We start from the raw sequence: 16,871 nt of genomic DNA on the forward strand, positions 1-16,871 counted from the left end.
TTCCTAGCTTAGTTCTCAAAGACTTCACTGTGCTGCGGGTCTGTCTTGTGCATGTGTATTGCTTGGGAGTAAAGTTGGGACTTGGGAAGGTTTATGTACAGAATTAGGAGAGCCCCCCTCTCTGGCCTCCTCTACCCCCCAGCCCTCAGGAGATGTCTCTGCTTCCTCTGACCAGAAAGAAATAATTTCTACTGAAGTTTTCCCTACCGGTATGACCATCCCCTGCCGCATGTGGCAGTGTGGCGAGACGTCATCCTCAGAACAAACCTAGAGAGGGGGAGATGGAAGCTAACCTTGGTGGTCCCTCCTTGAAGTTTTGATTCCTCTCCACAATCCACTTGCTTTTATTTACTTTTCAGAGTCAGAGTCCTCAGGCATTATTATTTTTATTTTTCTACTCAAAAAGTTCAGTGGTCCTGGTATAATGCTCAGGGAATCTTCCAATAATAAGAGTCGAGAGGATTAAATTGCTGGAATCATGTTTCATTTAACAAATTTCTGTAAGGGAAGAAAAGGAGCATTTCTAGGACTCTTTAGTTCACGTTTTGGAGACTGGCAGCCTGTGTGCAGGTCCTGGCTCATGATGTTTCCAGCAGAATAAAGGATGGGGCGGGGGGAGATACTGCTTTTTATTTGTAAATGTTGTGTTTTCATTTCTGCTTTTATTACCTCCTATGTTTTAGCTCCAGAAAGCAGGCCAGGACATCTGGGTCAGGAAAAATATCTGGTAATAGGAAACAAGTAGGAGAGATTCTTACTGAGAAGAGAATAGAAGTGAGAGCAAAATGATCTAGCAAATGCTTTTTTTTTTTCTTTAGGTCTTATTTAAATTCCAGTTGACATACAGTGTAATATTAGTTTCAGGTGTACAATACTGTGAATCAACACTTTCATACAACAGCCAGTGCTCATCACAGCGAGTGCCCTCCTTAATCCCCATCACCTATTTCACCCATCCCTCCCCACCTCTCCTCTGGTAACCATCAGTTTGTTCTCTATGGTTAAGAGTCTATTTCTTGGTTTGACTCTTTTTTCCCCTATGATCTAGTAAACTCCTGTGGAGCTCCCAGGGCTTGCCTCATCCAAGTGTACCAGCTTTAATTTTCTGTGGTGAATCGTCTATATGAATTCTCATTCCAATCCAGATTCTGAAGAACTGGGACAGGGCTCTAATTTCATAAAAATTCATAAACATCACCTTGGTTTAGTTACTCCTTTCTCAGTGACATGAGGGGGTGGGCAATCGAGCTGCACAAAGCTTGTAGGAGGCTCAGGGTTGGGTGCCGGATGCTCTGAGTTTAAGGTCTGCCTTGAAGTGAACCTTTCCTTTGGTCTCTCTGCTGAACGCTTCCTATTATGGAATGAGACCAGTGAGCTTTTCTGATTCATGGATTTTCCACTTCAGAGAAGAGCTGTAACCATCATCTTAACAAATCACTTAACTCCCTTTGCTCTTTATTTCACCCCTGAAAGCATAAAATTCTAGCCTCACACTAGATCCTGAAACCCAGGGGAGGGGTGATCTGGATGTTTGCTCTGTTCAATCCAAAATAACTCACATTTCCTTAGTAAACTGAATTGAAGAGAAGCTTAACTTTCTGTAATGCTTTTCATGCAGTCATTGCTAATTTATTCCAGAAACATCTATTGATGACTGGCTGTGTGATAGGCTGTCTGCCCAGCTCTGGGGACACAGAGGTGACAAGCATACTGTGTGGGGCCCAAGGTCCAGAGGGAGAGAAAGCGTTTAATGAGGAGATCATGAAGTTGCAGTGTACCACATGCTAAGAAAAGGGAGTGAAAAGTGCTGTGGGCACATGGCCGAGGGGCCCCTCATCTCCTGGGATTGTAGAACAGATCTTTATGTGGGGCCTTCACCAGGAAAGTTCTAGGCATAAAACAAAATATCAGCAGTTGCTGCTGTTTTAGAAGACTCTCCATGTGTTAGGCTTGTGTTGACATGGTCTCTAATCCTCTCACTAGCCTGATACCTCCAGCAAGCACTAGTGATAGGAAGCTCCTTTGTGAATTCTACACTATGCCTCTGTCCTCTGTCCCCTGGCTGGGCCTGTGCCCTCCTCTGTCCTACTCATTTCCATGGCTCCACTGAAATTATCTGTTTATGCATCTGTCTCTGCCTTTACACTACACTGTAACCCCCTGAGGGTTTTGGACTCTCAATGTCTGATATAGTGTTGACATGCATAAAGCATCTAAAAATTTTTTGCAGAACTACTCACTGAAATGATAATAGCATATGAATAATAGTATAAAATAACTATATTAACCTGTTCACTTTATATATAATCCATATATTATTTAATTAATATACTAATAATATATTTGTCTACTGCTATGTTATGATTATTATTATTATTCAGAGATCCAACTTCTCAGAACATTTACAAATCTTCAAGCATTCACCATATTTCTTGGCTTTCCAAGTTGAAGGTGATTCCTTTTTATCTCTTCTCCCTTTTGATGGGATAGATTCAGCAAGGGGATGGTAACAAATGCCACTGGCTTTCTCAGGCAATCACAACCAAGAAGGGGACTTTGGGGGAGGGTTGATGGTGCCATCCCACCAGCAAAACCTGCTTTCTTTTCCAGGAAGATCCTGGAAGTCATCCTTTCTGAGTTCAGGAAGTTCCTGGAACCCCTCAGGTCCCTGGGTCTGAAGAAGAACATGTTTTGTAGGTATGGTCCTGCTCAAGACAGGGTGACCAGGTGTTCCCCTTCACCTCCAAGGGTGTGTCACCACTGCTCCCTCCCCACCCCATTTCCCTTTGCCAACATGGGAAACATCCAACATCTGCCATTTGCATAACATGTGCTTTTGTAGCTTAACATTCTCTATTTCTACAAATAAATGCTTTTACAATAAAACTGAAATGCCAGAAAAAGAGAGACAACCTACTTTAAGGTCACTGCTGCCTCCCAGCAAGGGTGTTTAAAAATAACCCCCAATCTGCCATGTGCTCACAACTCTCATTGTGCCAGCTCAATGGCAGGCCTAGTGCCAGCCAGGATAGCAGTGTGGAAGTTTCCAGGCTGTGTGTGTGTGTATGTGTGACTGAGAAGGTAAGGGACACTATTCTCAACAAGGTTTGTGGTCCCACCCTGTTGATCTCTGCCAAAGGGCAGAGTGTTGACCTTCTGATAGAATAGTTCTAGCCTCTATTCCCAGCTATGGGGAAACAGCTTCAGGTCCACTTGGAAATGCTCTGTAAGACAGAGAACTCTGAGGGACTGAGTTGGCCAACATAGGTATGTATGACAAGATGTGGCATTGGGTAGTGGGTAGATACTGGGTAGATTCTTCAGTGAGCACTAGGGCTACTGCTCCTAGGATCTGCTTCAGCAAGGCTGACAGAAAGTGGCCTAGATTTTGCAGTTGAATCCCAGAGATGGACTTTTCCAGTAATTTTCAAGCTGTGCTTACAAGATCCCTGGAGGTTCTGGGGCAGATCTTTAGTCCTCCATTTAAGCTAATGGATTATGTCTGTTACTTCAAATATGACCTTTCCCAAGGATTGTCACATTTAACCAGAGAGCACATTGTTAATGGAAGTCAGCGGTAGGCTTCCTGTGAGCCAACAGGCGGGGGGTAGGGGGATGCGCTATCTGAAGGCCACAGGGCCCAGCACCAGTGCACAATCACCTCATCACCTCAGACAATTGCCTCATGCCCTTGTGTCCAAAAACTCAGCCTGTGCAACAATGTCTGCACTGCTCTTCTGCTCTTCTAGGCAGAGCTGGTGGACAACAGTAGAGATAAATGGGATCCCTAATTCCTGAGAGTTTCCTGAAAGACACCAGGGAATTGGGGTTGGAATCTTACCAGGCAGGGACAGCTAATACCTCCCTCCCATCTCTTTCTGAGAGGCCAGTCTAAGGGCTAATGATGGGACCAGTATCTTTCCAATTCAGATTTAAACAAGGACACCTCCCCCTTGTCTTTTGCTGATGATATCATGAACAGAATGTGTGTCCCATTACACCAGGATCATACCAAGATATTCATATCTATATGCAAAAGAAAAGGAAGAAGCTGGGAATGTCTAGAGTCATGGGAGCAATGAAATCCCTAGAAGGTCAAGAATCTGACATTTTTATCCTTGAGAATCTACTATGTGCCAAGTTCCATGATAAGTGATTTGTGTACATTACCTCACTTACTCTTACCCTGAGAGATAGGTAACACCATTCACATTGTAGAGATGAGAAAACTAAGTTGCAGTGAGTTTTGGACCTTGCCACAAATCTAGTCTTTTTGACTATAAAGTCTGTTCTCTTAACCTCTGAGGACAATCACCAAGGCTATGGACCAAAATGCAAATCAGGTCACATTTGTCCTCAGTGGCTTCCTGTTACATGTGACATTCTTTACCCCTGGTAATGATCCTTGTTCTTTATTTCCTCTAACACACACGTGTACACATGCACACACCATCAATGATCTCAGTGTCCCAGTCAACAGCCAGCTGACCAACAGTTGCATGAATGAAGTCATCCTAGATTAACTCATCTGCCCCATCCCACCTCCAGCTAACTAAAGAAGAATAAATGAACACTGACAAGATTGGCAAATCTTGACCCAGATGAACAGAACTTCCCAGCTGACTTGAAAACTCTGAATAATGATAAATGTTTCTATTTTTTAAGCCACTGCATTTTGGGGTGGTTTGTCTTGCAGCAATAGCTAACCGGTACTGGTACATGTAACACAGCAAGTACACCCTTCCCTCTCAGACATTGTACGATGCTTGTTTCCTCTAATATCAGCCCTTTTGAAAAAAATGTATTCTCTCAGCCATATAAATCAGATCAAGCATAAACTGGATTTGTAACTTATCTTTTCACTGTGTATTGCTTGGATTTTGTGACAGCCAGGGTTGTTTTTCATATAATTTACATATATTTGACTTGCATTTTACTTGTTAAAAATAAGAAGCTAAGATCAGGAATCAATCGAATGTGGTTGGCAATACAAATACTCAATAACAATTGACTTTACTGTCAAAGTAATATCTTAAAATGTCAGGGTCAAATTTTAAAAAGTGTTTTTGTGAAAGTCTCGGTTACTCTCCAGGAAAGACTTTGCCTGCAGTGATTCAGAGAAGGCAGTGTTCTGCATCGCAGCTGACTTTGGCAAGTCAGGGCTTAGGAGTCTCCTTCTGCTATGAGTCTTGAAAATGTCATTCTCCCATGAGGAACCACACAGACTGTACTGTAAAATGTTATGTTTTTGTTCCTTATTTTAGCTACCAATCCCAGTTCTTCTGATCGCTCTATGATGTTATGTGCTGAACCACATTGTTCAAAATGTAACAATCTTAAAAATTTTTTTAAAAAGGAGTGATCTTTTACAAAAGATGCAGGGAGCAGTTTCAGCCAGCAGTGCTAGGGTCTATATATTTGTGTCCCCCTCTCCAACGCCCTCCCTTTCCCCTGCCTCCCCAAATTCCTATGTTAAAACCCTAAACCCAATGGGACACTATCTGGAGATGGGGCACTCGGGAATTAATTATTGCAAGAAGGTAGGGTCTTCATGAATGTGATTCATGCCCTAATAAAAGAGGCTCCAGAGGGGCGCCTAGGTGGCTCACTTGGTTAACGGACTGACTCTTGATTTCAGCTCAGGTCATGATATCAGGGTCCTGGGATCAAGCCCCATATCTGGCTCCATGCTCAGTGGGGAGTCTGCTTGAGATTCTCTCTCTCCCTCTGCCTCTGCTCTTCCCTCACCCCTAGTGCTCACTCACATGCTCTCTCTCTCTCTCTCTCTCAAATAAATAAATAAATAAATAAATAAATAAATAAATAAAAGAATAAATCTTTTAAAAGAATAAAAGAGGCTCCAGAGAGATCCTTTGTTTCTTCCACCATGTAAATGAGAAGGTGCCAGCTATAAACCAGGAAAAGGGTTCTCACCAGAATATAACCATACTGACATCTTGTCCGTGGACTTCCCAGCCTCTAGAACTGTGAGAAATAAATTTCTGTTGTTTATAAGTCACCCAATATGTGGCATTTTGTTATAGCAGCCAGAACAGACTAAGACAAGTGGTTTAGTCAGGAACCAGGCTGTTAGTTTCTAAGGGAAAAGTCATTGTTGAAAGAAAAGCATGCTATTGGTCAGAAGTGACCATTCCCCACCCACCCAAACATTTTGTCATATTTCTTTAGAATTATTGAATTAATAAAACTCCACAGGGGTGCTTGGGTGGTTCTGTCAGTGCAGTGCCCGACTCTTGATTTAGGCTGGGGTCAGGGTCTCAGAGTGGTGAGATTGAGTCCCAGTGTAGGGCTCTGCCCTCAGTGGGGAGTCTACTTAGGACTTTCTCTCCTTCTCCCTCTGCCCCTCCCCCGGCCCCCACTTGCATGGTGTCTCAAAAAAACCAAACAAACAAACAAAAAAACCTACCACAGATACAAAGCTCTCTATGCACTTGTTGTGCATCTGTTTCCACCTCCTTCCCCAGGGGTAATCACTAACCAGAATATCTGTCACAAGCATAACAATGTTACTAAGGATTTTTGTCAAACTCTCTGTTAAAATCCTGATATACTATGGCTAGAGCTGTAATAGCAACAAAAATTTTTAAAAATTAAATTAGTATAACATTCTCAGTGAACCAAAATTTGTTCCTAGTTATTCATCATATTGCATTATAAACTATATATAATGTATATAATACAAAATGTATTCTCAATTATGTTCTAGTACATTATACTGAATATTTACCCTGTGCTTGACACTGTGCAAAGGACTTTTCACATTTTCAGTCAATTCTTACAATGACCTCTTTGAGATAGATAGTTTTATCTCTTGTCCACAGACAATACAAGTTAGCTTCAAGAAGTTGCTTGTGGATGTAGAATCAAAAAGATTTACATGCACATGGATCTATCTGATTTTTGAAGCCCATATTCAATCCCACTCAGCTCTTTAAAATTTTTCTAGGTCTTTTTTTCAAAAAGGTTTATTTATTCAATTAGAGAGAGACAGAGAAAGCATGCACAAGTAGGAGAGGGGCAGAGAGAGAGAGAGGGAGAGAGAGAATCTGAAGCAGACTCCCCACTGAGCGGGGAGCCGCATGCAGGACTCCATCTAATGATCCTGAGATCATGATCTCAGAGGAAATCAAGATCTATGCTCAACTGACTGAGCCACCCAGGTGCCACCAAATTTTTCTAGATTTTTAAATAAAGCTCAGCATTAATCTAATTGGTACAGTTTTGAAGCATGCTCTTTCCAACTTTTTAAAAATTGGAATAATCATCCCTGATTTCTAAAATTCCTGACTTCTAGCACTCCGCCTCTTCCCTGTGCTTCCAGAGGGAGTGGCTCTGAGAGTCCATCCAGAAACTCTAACTGAAGCAAGGGGAAAAAGCGCTCTTATTTTTAAGGTTCCATTTAAACATCACTGCACCTCCAGGGACACTCTCAGCCTCTCCACGCACTCTGGCTCCAGCTCTAGCTCCAGCAGCTCCGGGGAGCAGCTCCACCCTGGTTGCAGCCTCCCTAACGTTTCCCCCCACCCCTCCAGTGATAGCACACTGTTCTGTTTTAGAGGCTAATGTAGTTCTGGAACTATTCTGATAGGCTTGGGTAGCAATTAGAATCCTGCTTGATGGCATGTGCTGGGAAGACCACAGGCCGGAGGTGTGGTAAGAACAGGTGTCCATGCACCTGGAGCAGTGGGAAGACCCCATCCTCTGTCTGCTGTCTTGGAGACAGCTATGAACAGTGCCCATATCTCACACTCAGCATGCCTTGGCATGGGCACTAAGCTCTATGTGGCTCTAGCCACCAGGGCGGGACTTGGTGGGTCAGCCCTCCACACCCATCTGTGTTCAGAGAGCCCTCAACAACTCCAGGTCACAGCGAGTCCTTGTGGGCTGAACACTGGAGCTTCTACAACCTATGCCAGAAGCTCTTAGGGAGGGGAGTTTTATGCTTGTATCTATGAAGGGTATCTAGGCAGAAGCACACATCCAGGTCTGTGAGGGGTGCTGGGATGAACGGGAAGCTCCCCCTCAAGGAGCTCAAGCCACACACAATGTAATAGTAACCATTTCAAAAGCACAAAAATAACCAAAAATAAAATTAAAAAAGCCACACGGGAGATGTAGCAGACAAGCTAGGTCTCTTCATCCAGGAATGATGAGGTCAGAGAATATGTACAGGCGTCTAGGAACTCTGGGCAGACTGCCTGGAGGTGGTGGCATTGTGCAAGCAGCCCAGCCACGTATGGTACTCACTTGTACTGCATGCAGGGGCCAGCACAGTCCCCCAGTTGTGTCTGGGGGCTACCGGTGTTCCTGTTTATTCCATACTGCAAATGCCTCCTTGCAGCAGAATGTAGAGGTACCAGGAGGCCCTCAGTAAGAAGAGATTGAACACGGAGAAGGAAGTGTGTCCTCCACAGCTCACACTGGGAGAGGGTGCTGCATCCTGCCCTCTGGGAACAGAAGCACAGGCAGCTCAGTGTTGTAAAATGGGATGAAGAGAATTCATTTTTATTATGGTAAAAATGCTCATCAATACCACTCAGGGCACACTCACTCTGTAGCAGGTTTTATGTATGTAACTAGTTATTAGCTGCAGCTGTACGCCCAGAATTCCATACTTCCCTCCATGCCAGCCTCGGCACAGAACTTCGCGTATCTTGGACTCCCCCCACCAAAGTCCATCCACATCTAGCGAAGTGAGTAGTAGGGAAAGTTTGCTGAGGATTCCTTAGGGAAGACTGAAGAGGGAGGGCTTGACTTCAAACATCCTTGAACAAACCCATAAAACTCCACCAAAGGCATGTCCAGCCCCTGGAAGCCCTTCTGGCCAACCAGGGCAGGTGGCAGGGGTGGTGGGGAGTGGGGGAGGCCTTGGGCTCTCTCCCAGCTATATTTTCCCCTGTCCCCAAATATGTCTTATGTATTGACACGCTGGTCACTCTGTCTGCTTGGCAGACAGCTGGGCTTCCCATTCAACAGACCTATTCTCTTTAATTTTTTAAATTTCTTTTTAGATTATTTATTTATTTGAGAGAAACAGAGATAGCAACAGAGATAGCACAAGTGGGGAGGGAGAGGGAGAAGCAGGCTCCGCTGAGCAGGGAGCCTGACATGGGGCTTGATCTCAGGACCCTGGGGTCATAACCTGACCCGAAGGCAGACGCTTAACCGACTGAGCCACCCAGGCACCCCCAGACTCATTCTCTTTAGAAGGTGGTTTCCTTGAGCAGATTTTTTCGAGGTTTCACCTCTGATCACAAAGTGCCTCTTTCACACAAACTCAGTGTGTTCTCCCCCAAAAGAATTTTGGTGAATATGATTTTCTCTACTTTGTATGTGGGTCAGCTGAGGCTCAGGGAGATTAAATATGTTCCCCCAACATTTTGCAAATCTAAGTCACAGTTGGATTTGAGCTCAGGCCTGGTGTGTATTTTCCTGGTGCACTAGTGCAAGGCCCACTGTGTCCTAAGGAAACAGAGGCCCCGCATGGACCCAGGGGATACTGGTCTCTGCAACCACCCTCAGTGATGGCAGATTTTACCCTACATCCTCCCGTGAGAGGGATACTAAGATGATGTGCTAAATCCGTGTCAGTAAAGCATTTGTTGATTTTACTGAACTCAGAAGACCCTCCGAAAGTGCCCCATGGCGCCATGGGGCAAAGCCATCAGGGTAGCCCTAAGGACTGATGGAAGTGACGTGGCCACTGCCCAGCTGAGTGCCTGCCTTCCTCTGCCCACGTTCTCTCATGCACGGTCAGGTGCTGGAAGAGCACGCTTGCATTTAGAGAGAGACAGATAGAAAGAAGGCTCCAGTCCTTTAACCCAGGCTCTGACTCAGCCTTGGAAAAGAAAAGCTCAGGTCAGAAACCACCATGGGACCAGTGATGCTGGCGCTGTTCTCTGCTACATCTTTCTTCTAGGGCCTGTCAGTACTCCTGGGGTGGCTTCGCCTTCTCCCGAGGACCCTGACGATCTGCTAGCCGTCCAGATGTCATGTACCTGGGAGGCAGTCCCGGACCCTGAGATGGCCTCTGGTGCATACGTAGTAGCATCTTCTGGTTGTCAATGGTAATAATATTATTATTGATCCAATTATCACGCTACCACGACTTAGGTTAATGAGAGTCTTGGTCATTTCCCCAACCACAGCTCGATGCCAAAGTTCTTTATCCTGCTGCTGGCCTTTTATCTTTGCCTCCTGTTTCCTGTCTACAAAGATTTATTGTTGTTGTTTTTCTAAGATTTGTTTATTTATTTTGAGATAGAGAGAGAGAGAGAGAGAGAGCAGGGGGAAGGTTAAAGGGAAAGAAACTCAAGCAGACTCCCCGCCGAGTGCAGAGCCCACACTGGACTCAATATCAGGACCCTGAGATCATCGCCTGAGCCAAAATCAAGAGTCTGACGCTTAGTGGACTGAGCCACCAGCAGCCCCAAGCTTTGGCTTTTAAACCTATAACTCTTGTTTTCTAATATCTTCATGACTTTTTGCAGTAATTCCATCACCAGAGTAAACATAGGAGGAAATAAGATAAAATGAAAGATGAAAGAAAAAGAAAAGAATTGCCTTCCCTTGGGCAGTCTGACCCCCTGACATGGGCTCCTGGGCCTTCTTCCTTCATTCACTGAATCATTTATAGAAGGGGATGAGGGATCCTGCTCTGTAGGGCTATTGAAAGAACGTGGGGCCTGGCCCAATCTCTGGTCAGCTATACAGCTTATTATTTGCCTACTCGTCAGCTATGTCTTACTAAGTGCCTGATGAGCAACCAACAGTGTCCTTGACACTGGGCTTGGGTGTGACCCTACAGCTGGGCCCATCTCCCACCCCGTTTCCACAGCTCACAGAGGCTGGCAAGGCCTGTCCTCTCCCACCCCCCAGGCCTGCTGCCTGCTGGTGCATTTGTCCTGAATAGGAATACCCCCCAATACACACACACACTCACACACACACTCACACACTGGCAATCCTGTTCCTGAGGCTGAGCTCTTAATACCAGAGCCTACCAATTATTGACCCTCAAAGCCCTAGGTCCAAGTCTAGACCAGGTGGCAGCACCCAGACATCCTTGGCCCATGTACCCCATTTCAGGCGCTCTCCCAGTTCCTCTCTAGAGGGACACACATCTCTCATCACCCACCTAGGGGAGAAAAAAACCTTCCGAGGTCCCCTACTTGCCTAGGAGTTTCCTCTACTCAACCTGCTTGGATGGCCACACTGCCCACGGCAGAAACCTGAGCCAGGACTGGGCCAGGGCAGCCCCAGTGTTCTTTCCCTCGACCACCCCCTGGCCCTGTGAGGTCCTGAAAGTCTGAGGACAGCCCCCACCCTGTGGAAGGCACTCAGGCCAGCTCAGGGGACCAGGGAACAGAGGACAAGAGATGGAGGATGCCCTGGATCCTGCCGGGAGAAATAGTGCTTTGACCTCTGCTTGATGCCCTCCCTGAAGACAGACTTGGCCTTGGCCTTGGCAGAGCCCCTCCCAGAGCGGCTGTGGTGCTGGGCCAGGGGGCGAGGCGGGGAGATGTGTGGTCGGGGCCCCCACGCTCAGTAGATGCTGGCGTCTAATTAAAGTTGTCAGGGAGGGTTCAACAGGTTTCAAAGCCGAAACTGCCCCCAAAACCTCGCCCCCGGAGCCCCAGCTCATAAAACAGTCATTCTCCTTCCTCCCTTGCCCTAACTTCATTCTTTTTTGCTTGTGGGCTTTAGGTCTTTTTCTTTTTTTTTTCTTTTTTTTCTTTTTTAAGTTTGACTTTATAAACACAGAGGAGTAGCCTCTGCAGGTCGTGAGGGGCAGAAGCCCTGAAACATGACCTTACGATTTTCCAAGCCTGGGAGCGTGAAGTGGAATCTGCATCCCACTTGCAGGGGCAGCTCTGGGGGTGGTGGGACCCCAACAACAGAGGCTGCTGCACCCCCAACCCTGGGAGACGAGAGCCTCAACCCTGATCCTGAGCCTTCATTCCTGGCAGGTACTCAAGGCCACAGGCAAGAGGCACAGTAGACAGGCAGGGTCCTCCGAAGCACAGCAGGGCCTGTTTCACTAGTGCTGGGCCACCCTCAAAGTGACAGCGATCTGCTCTGCCACCACCCCAGTGGTGCGGCCTCGGCCAGGTGTGGAATGACCAGGGAGAATGAAGGACTAGAACATCTCTTACAGTTCAGACTTCTTGGAACACACTTCCACCCATGATATTACTCTAGAAACACAAGGTATCCCAATGACCAGAAGGCCATTAGCCTTCTGATTTGAGATCTGCCCTATGCTTTCAGTTTTATTACAATATTTACCTGCCTGATTCTTAACCATCAAGGCCTAGGCCTCGGCTCCCTTCTGTGGCTGTAGGAGTTAGTCTTGAGGGGGGAAAAGAAAAGATAAATAAAATATAATGAAATAAAAGGGCTCAAGGGTTTCTGGACTTGGGAATGTAACAAGATGCGGTGAAGGAGGAAACTCAGAATTTTGCCTGGGTCAGCACAGGCGACAGGAAGACTCGGAGGTCAAGAGCCCGGGCTGGGAGGCGCCAGGTTGGCGGCCCATGGAGGAGCTCCCCAGAAGCCCTCCAACCCCCACCGAGAAGCTGCAGTGACCACTGTTCCTGAGGCCCAGAGCTGAGACTGAGTCTTTGGAGGAAACTGGATACGTGACAGATTTCTCAAAACAGAAATTGAATCAAGCAGTGGGGAATATAGATAGTAAATCAACCCCACATCCCTGATTATTTTTATACCAAGCTAATTTTAAATGCTCTATTTCTATAGGAATCAGTGAGACTTTCACCCATCTGCGGCTCCAGCCCCTTATTTTCTTTTTTTTCTAAGCCTTCCCACAGCCTTGGTTTTTTTTTTACAGCACCAACTAAAATCTCGGGAAGCACGTTTACACCCCTGATGCCTCAGGCAGTCGTTTCTCATACACTGAGATACAAGCCTCTTTCTCCAAGGACAAGGACATTCATCATGATTATTATTATTTTTTTTTTAACATAAGCTTCCATGATGCAGTCCCTCTGCTCTGAATTTCCATTTACTTGAGTACTGCTGCTTCCTGGTAAGAGTTTCACATTTCTTCCATATAAAACCCTGAGGGTGGCTTATAGGGGAAAGGAGAGAGAAGAAGGCAGGCCAGCCCTGAGCCAGACAATCAGAAACAGGGAGAGAAGATCAAGGTCAAGTTCCTGGGGGCAGTGGGAGGATGCCACCACCACCTGCTCCTTCCTGCTGGCAGCTCTGGCTGTGAGTCTCTCTGTGATGAGCAGTCATGTTTTCTTCTTTGTCACCTTGCCTGATTCCTTAAATCACATCTGCCATCTCCACCGATCAGACCCCATGAAGCCACGATCCTAGACTTCACCTCCAGTCCGTTTCGGTGCCTACCCCAGTGATGCTCAGCATACATCTATTTAAAGAATGGGCGGCTCCTCCTGACCACAGGAGTGCATGCTTGTTGACGATTTCCAAGTAAAAGTTAAAAAGCACAATTAAGGTCTGTTTTTTGCAAGCCACTGTGCTAGGAACTATAAGATCCTACATCACTCTTTGTTCTTTTCAGAATGTCCTGAGTCTCTGCAAGTCTTGAATTGAAACCGAGAGGATTTGATCCAATGGGTGGTGGCCAGGTAGCTTGGTGGCCTGATGGCAAGTCCCAGGTTCAGAACATGGGGAGTTATGCTCAAGGACCCTCAGCAGGGGAAGGCTTGCTGACAAGAATCTGAGCAGCCAGGATCACCCCAAACATTTTTGGGACCCTAACAAGAGCAGAAATGAAGGCCCTCTTACAGTCTTATTGTTTTGATTAATAATTAAGTCTTTCTATAGTAAGGAGTATGCAGTTTCAGAGATCTTACTTGACCTCTTCAAGTTATCGATTTAATCAAGGGTTTTCTTATTTTCGTTTCCATTGTTTCGATGAATTAAGTAAAGCTTCATTAAATGAAGACTTGATTATATCCTATTTGTAAATTTGTTGTGAGGTAGTTTCACCAGAGGTCTACAAAATTTCATTGGTTCCAGTTTTAAAAAACTTAAACAGATTGAAGATTTTCTATTTTTTTCATCCTTTTTTTTCTTTTCTGAGCTCTATTTTTGTATTTCTGTACGTATCGCAATCTCAACTATACCCATACTCAAGGATTCACCTCAAGGATTGAAAAAATATATAGAACTGTATTTTAAGTATATAGAATCTGAATGTCAGTTCATAAAAAATGTAAATCAAAATTAGTGTGTGTTTTCAAAACACTTATTTTCCCCACAAAGTTTACAAAGTCATCTAGGAATTTCAAAAGCAAATAGGTCATAGTTCATGAATATTAAAAGTGTAAATCAAAATTACTTAAATAAAACTTCGATTTTAATTTGAAAAAGTGATTTTACCCTATTAAATATTTTTATAAAAATAAAGCCATTTACAATTCTAGCATTCAATATTCATCTCATTGTCAAGACTGAGGCTCAGTGTCATTATCCGGCACAGGTTGACTTTCTACCTTTATGTATACACATTTGAGAGCTCTGGGAGGGTTCCAGAATGTAGAACATTCCCTAGCCTTTACTGTGAACACCATACTAGCCAGTACATGCCCCGAGCCAGAAATCAGGTGAGGAGAAGCAAAGAAATGGGCATCAACCCCCCTGGGAAATGAGATTTTGCTATGCAAGAATCAACTGCACTTACGTGAAGAGGAAGGATTTGACAAGTTAATTTTTCTTTTCCTTCTCTAGAAGCTTCCACAGCTCAAATTCCACCTGGACTCGAGGAAGTGTCCTTCTCTGGTGTCAGCATGCAAATCTGCTCAGTATTTGAGCCAAGGGGCAAGACAGTGAAGTCTCTCCCTGGGGCCTGAATGGGGGTTGGAGTTGGGGGGAGCCCTAAGCCAGCACAGAGCAGTGGATCCTGAGTGACAGAGGTGTCATGTTCTTTAAGGAATTGATTGTTTCTATGTTTATGACATGCAAGACCCTCTGAAACAGGGTTGCATGGCAGGGGACCCTCTTGCCCTGGTCTGAGAGCAACACTGTATTGGCCTGCCCCATAGAAACACAGAGAGATATGGTTCTTGATCTCAAGGGCTACATGTGGGGAGCTTTCCAAATCTGGGGAACCATCACCTGCCATACTTACAGGACTGTAAGCCTGCGGTGCTCTGCACGTGTATTGGCAGGCAGGCAGGTTCCACATAGGCTCCAAGCAGCCGATTTCAACACTGTGAGATGAAAGGCGTTGCAGAAGGCATCTCCGACACCCCACTGCCCTAGAATCAGAGCTTTCCTAAGAGCTAAGAGAAGACCAAGTGGCATGCTGCATTGACAGTGGCAGACCTGTGAGATCTGAGATGTGTTTTCTGGAGGGACATAGAGATGATCCACAAACACTGTTAGCCTCAGGGAAGGGAGTGGTTAAAGGAAATTACATTTACTCTGTTTGACTTGAGTGTCTGGTGGCCAGGCAGGCTCATATAATTAAAATCATCTTTAATTGGGTGCATTGCTTATTGATTTGCTTAGCTATTTATAGCCTTCCTTGTCACATTTCTCCAGACTCTGCTTGACTCTGAGGAGAGAGAGGAGTGGGGATGTCATCCCTGTGCCCCAGGACCCTCCCCGTAACCCAACTTCACCTGGGAAGCCCCTCAGACACTGCATCCTGTGGTTCTGTGGCTGTGGCATCCACCCTGCTCTAGACTTCACACACATGGCCTTGGCCTCTCTCTGCATCAGTGACAAAAAGGCACCCTCCACTGCTGGCCTGTAAGAGGTCCGGACACAACCCCCTTCTTTTCCTCTCTCCCTTCCCTAGCTCTGCTCCCCACATTTCTTATGCAAAGTGGTTCTTCCACAAGCCACATTTTGAATGAAAAGCCAAGAGGGGGATAGGAAATCCAACATTTATACATATTTGAGCCAATTCTCCTGGATAAACACAGCTTCTTTCGGGACTTAGGATAACAAACCAGATGCAAACGGTTTCACTCAAGGAATCTTAGAGAAAAATATTTTAACATAGTGTCCATCATATATCCGCCACATCCCCACTGTTTTAGTCAGTTCAAGTTGCTATCAACAGGATACCATGCGCTGGCTGACTTGAACAACAAACATTTCTTTCTCACGGTTCTCGAGGCTTGGACGTCCAAGATCAAGGCGTCTGCAAATCCAGTGTCTGGCAAGAGCCCTCTTTATGGTTTGCATGCAGATGGCCGCCTTCTTGCTGTGTCCCCACGTGGTGACCAGAGATCTCTCTTGTGTCTTTTCTTCTAAAGGCCCTAATCCCAGGGCTCCTGGATGGCTCAATGGTTGAGCATCTGCCTTTGGCTCAGGGCGTGACCCCAGGGTCCTGGGATCAAGTCCTACATCGGGCTCCCTGCAGGGAGTCTGCTTCTCCCTCTGCCTGTGTCTCTGCCTCTCTCTCTGTCTCTCATGAATAAATAAAAATCTTTGAAAAAACAAAATAAAGGCACGAGGCCTAATCATGATGGCATGAGGACTCTAGTCTCATGACCTACTTACCTCACCTATTAATACCATCACATACGGGATCAGGGTTTCAATGTGTGACTTTGGGGGAACCAAACATGCAGTACATAGCACTCATACACTATGCATGTGTCGTCCAGGTAGGACCGCTGTAACCAGCCCGACGCAGAGGTGTCTGTGGTCTACCAAAGCAGTCCTGAAACAGAGCAGGCACCGCAACCCACAAATGTGCGGCTACTCAAAACGGGAGTCCCTCAAGGAAAGAACTTTGAGCTTGGTGAAGAGTGAAGGAAGTGGCGAACACACAAGCCTTCAGCTGTGGTTCTTCTGATTCTGTTTGAAGACGAGGTTTCCTTCAGATGAACTGAGTCCTGATA

At 45.6% G+C, this 16,871-nt stretch overlaps 1 long non-coding RNA gene across 2 annotated transcripts in view; it reads right to left on the bottom strand.

Annotated features, from left to right (window-relative positions):
- Window positions 1-474: 474 nt before the first annotated feature.
- The window catches only part of LOC111092474, a 31,740-nt gene continuing 15,343 nt past the window's right edge, over window positions 475-16,871 (bottom strand). The window contains exons 2-4 of one of the 2 annotated variants that reach the window (XR_005378198.1): window positions 8,269-8,468; window positions 1,199-1,351; window positions 475-724 (exon numbers count right to left, since the gene is read on the bottom strand). This is a non-coding gene — a long non-coding RNA (uncharacterized LOC111092474). The remainder of the gene's footprint in view (window positions 725-1,198; window positions 1,352-8,268; window positions 8,469-16,871) is intronic. The other variant, XR_005378199.1, reaches the window with a different exon arrangement.

The sequence above is a fragment of the Canis lupus genome, chromosome 25, assembly GCF_011100685.1.
Source record: "Canis lupus familiaris isolate Mischka breed German Shepherd chromosome 25, alternate assembly UU_Cfam_GSD_1.0, whole genome shotgun sequence".
In the NCBI taxonomy this organism is placed as follows: domain Eukaryota; kingdom Metazoa; phylum Chordata; class Mammalia; order Carnivora; family Canidae; genus Canis; species Canis lupus.